This window comes from Panthera tigris, chromosome F3, assembly GCF_018350195.1.
Source record: "Panthera tigris isolate Pti1 chromosome F3, P.tigris_Pti1_mat1.1, whole genome shotgun sequence".
NCBI classification, from domain to species: domain Eukaryota; kingdom Metazoa; phylum Chordata; class Mammalia; order Carnivora; family Felidae; genus Panthera; species Panthera tigris.
The window spans coordinates 20,507,620-20,511,762 of record NC_056678.1 but is presented as its reverse complement, the minus strand read 5'-3'; the positions used below and the strand labels follow the sequence as shown (position 1 = coordinate 20,511,762).

Genomic DNA, 4,143 nt, shown 5'->3' with positions numbered 1-4,143 from the left:
TCATTGCTATGTGTCGGATCAGAGGGGGCTTCATAGCATTCACTTACAATGCCATTGAGTCTGGTGACCGGGAATAGGAATTGGGAAACATTGATAGAGGGGCAGAATTGGGAGGCAGTTAGGTTGAGGCAATTAGGTACAGGTTGGAAGAGTAAAGAACCTGAAGAAATGATGAGTCCAAGCATCACTCGTGAGTTGATGTGCAGGAACCCTAGTTATTAAGATGGAAAGAAAAACCATGAAATTTAAAGTTGGGTTGAATGGCCATGACTTCCCAGGTCCTCCTTCTCCTTCCTTCCTCTCAAACTCCCTCTCCTTCACCCCCTTTCATGTTGGTGATCATCCCTAGGGTGACCAGCCATTTTAGTTTGCCTAGGGTGGTTTTGGTTTTAGCACTGAAATCTTGCTTCCTAGGGAAGCCTCAGTCCTAGGAATCCGGGATGGTTGGACACCTTAACTCTGTACCATTCACTTTGTGAGCACTAATAGAAGACCTCTAACACCAAAATTAACTTTACGAAGGGGTGAGCTTGAGAGACAATAATGGGAGGGGTAAGAAACAGAAGTAGGCAATGGGCCTCTGTAGTCTTTGCTTGGGTAGAAGAAGCCACAACCCAAGAAATACCTTTCACTCTGAATTCAGTAGAAATAGAGACTAGAAAGGGATGTTTGAAGTCTGTGATTCTCAGAATTTACTTGCTTGGAGAAATTTGAACCACCAATGCAAATGGTGTTTGTAATTCCTTTTATATTGGATTCAGAAATTACTTGCTTTCACAAAGGAAGATTGTATAAGTATTATTTGATTTGCTTTCTCTGTAGTCTTCTTCAATTCAGTAAGTCATGCTGTCATTTTTAAAGTATGTTGTATTGGATAATATTCCATTCCATTGACTCCATATTTATTATCAGTGATCAGAACCAGACCTCATTTTGTGCTCGCTTCAGCAGCACATATACTAAAATTGGAACGATACAGAGAAGATTAGCCTGGCTCCTGCACAGTGATAACACACAAATTTGTGAAAAAACATACATCATTTCACTCTTTTCCAAGTATATTTACCTTAGAAAAGCACCGGTCAGTTCTACAGCCACCATCACTGCAGCTAAAAATAATGCTGCCAAGGTTGCCCTGGACTGTCAGCAGCAGTCATTGCTAACACAACACTAATTCTGTTCGGGTGGTGGTGGAGGTGGGTGGTGTGTAGCAGCAATATCCCTTGACTTGGGGAATGAATTAAGATTGATAAATCCAATCTACTCATGGTTACACGATTTCTCTTTACAAAATGCTCATTGTTCCATCCTCCTTTGCTGCTAGGAGTAAAGTGTTGCAAGCTGGGACCAATGAGGCATAAAGTGAAAGCTGGCTGGGAATTTTCCAGGAACTGTTTGCTTTTCTAATAAAAGGGACAGACTTGCAGAAAAGCTTGCTGTGATCCCTTTCTCCTCCTTCCCATCTGGAATATGGATGTAATGCCTGGAACTAAGGTAGCCACATGAAGTCTGTGAAGCAATACACATTATGAAAAAAAGCAGCATGCCTATTAAGTCAGAGTGTGAAGGAGAGAGAGAGCCTGAGCCTTTGATGATGTGGTTAGACCATCCCTGAGACCATACCTCTGGACTTCTTGTTTAATAAAAACAAATGTCCTTACCACTTAGGCAGCTGTTGATGCATATCCCTTTACTTGCAACTAAAAATCAATTTCATACTGAAAAGCAAGGTGAATAATGCATAGTGATGACACATGGCCATGGACATGGGATAAAAATCGCCAGACTTGTCATGGTTTTTGGTAGATTTTTTTTTTCATTCCATAGCTCTTTATATACTAAATAGGAAAGCAAGAATACTCTTTTTGTCCCTCCTCAGTGCTCAATGATAATTAAGTTTCAGTATAAACAAAATGTGCTATAATGTGCTCTCACTGCAGTGGCTATGGAGGGATGAGACATGTGATTCTGTATGATGCCACATTAAAATCCTTTTGTGCATCTTAGAAATATAATGTCATCTGTGCCATATTGTTTTAGGGCAAAAGGAAATAGACTGATGGCCAGCAGAGCCTCCAGGGCAATGTTTTTGCTAGGAGGCTAGACTAAACCCCCCACAAGAACAAGACAATTGCTGACAGTGGGCTGGGAGGTGTAGCCATGAACCCACTGCCATCTATAGTGCTCAGCCAATGCTCAAGTGGATAGTGAGCCCAACCCAAGGCAGTCCAAATAGCTTCTCTGTTGGTAGGAGGATAGATCCTACCTTGATCAAAAGGATGGGTAAAAGGGCAAAAAATGAATTATGTGGGGAAATGCTGTAGAACAAGGTAAAGGGAACATCATCCCAAAGGCTCAGAGTAAGAATGAGCCTCTGAAAATGATTTATTGCAAGAACCAGAAGATGTGGGGAAATGGACGGTATCCTTACTACACAGGAAAAAAAAGGAGAAAAAAGTCAGAAAGGAAGAAAAAAAAACCACAATAGAAACCCAAAGAGGGGCACCTGGGTGGTTTAGTCGGTTGAGGGTCCAACTTCGGCTCAGGTCACGATCTTGCAGCTTGTGAGTTTGAGCCCTGTGTTGGGCTCTGTGCTGATGGCTCAGAGCCTGGAGTCTGCTTCAGATTCTGTGTCTCCCTCTCTCTCTGCCCCTCCCCTGCTCATGCTCTGTCTGTCTGTCTGTCTCTCTCAAAAATCAATAAACACTAAAAGAAAGAAAGAAAGAAACCCAAGGAAACAAGTCTATTAAGAATGAACCATTAGATTTTTGAACATCCTTAACCTCTGAGTACCTACTGTGGACCAGCACTACCTTGGGGCTCAGTGATGGCTAAAGCATAGCTCCTGACCACCAGAGGTGCCATGATCCCATTCCAACATAGTAACTTATCACAAATTGAATTATAACAGTAAGCCATGATATCATGAGGTCCTACAGTATTTTAAAACGTTTATTTTCTAGACACACTCACTCTATTTTGGAAATAAATGAAATTACCACCCCTGAGTAAGTAAATAAAGCAGGGAATGCACTGAATGTTTTGTTGAGCTCTGGCTGTTCTATGCAAGATACTTTAAGAACATGCATCATTCTTTAGAAGATCTGTTTCTCCTTACTTATATGGAAGTGATGGACGGTGCCCAGGAAGAGAGGGAATTAGAATAACAAAAGCTGCTGTCTCTGTCCAGCCAGCACGTAGCCCCTGGGTTGAGCCATATGCTCTTCAAGGACTCAGATAAATCTTCACACCAGCACAAGGACATGTCAGGAAAGCTCACTCATTGCATCTGATGTTGATAATGCAATTAGATAGTCCAATCCTGGCCACCGTTCTACTTCCAGCCTCCCCCTGCCCTCCTCTGAAAACCAAAATTAAGCCAACACACTCAGAATGTCCTATCCTGTCTCCCTCACCTCCAAGGAAATATCAGTTCACAGCAGAAGGGTGTAGGGAGAAGGAGACCATCATTTCTCAACTTATTATTTAAGCTCTTCTGACAGGACCTTGCCTGCTGGGCACACTGATGGACCAAAAGATGGAAATGAGCCACAACGTGGACCAATTACAGAACACCGCCATGCCCTGGGCACAGCAACTGGGCAAGGGATCAACATCCAATCCAGTGGGACCAATTGCAGTGTATTTTGGAATTCACAACCTAGGGACCACAGAGCACGGTGCTCATTTTCTCTCTGTGGCAGAGACTAGCAGCTCTGAACTCATCAAGATGGCATCTCCTGCCATGTGGAGGAAGCTGGCCTGCAGTAGAAGGGATGATACCCACACCCAGAGGTGCAGCGTGCTGGATCTGTTTCTACCTATTCCTGGGGTCCAGCCATACCACACCTTCCTGCAGCCAAAATAGTCTTCCAGATACATTTTCCTTTGCATCTATGTGGGTTTAAAGTGGGTTTTGACATTTACAACCAAAAAAAATCTGTCACTGATTGTTATGTTTGTGTGTTTTAGTTTTCCAAAAGAAATTTGTTTTCCGGATTATAAGAATGATACTCATAAAAATTCAAATGTTGGATAATACAGTATATAAAATAAAAATTGCTATAATTCCACCATCTAGACATAACCATTGCCTATTAATATTCTTCCAGGCATTTCTTTCTTTTGAAATACAATTTTACA

At 42.1% G+C, this 4,143-nt stretch overlaps 1 non-coding gene across 1 annotated transcript; it reads left to right on the top strand.

The window, feature by feature from the left end:
• The first annotated feature begins 935 nt into the window (after positions 1 to 935).
• Positions 936 to 1,042, top strand: LOC122236089. The gene has a single exon (XR_006214288.1). It is a non-coding gene; the product is annotated as a U6 spliceosomal RNA (small nuclear RNA).
• The last annotated feature ends 3,101 nt before the right edge of the window (positions 1,043 to 4,143 follow it).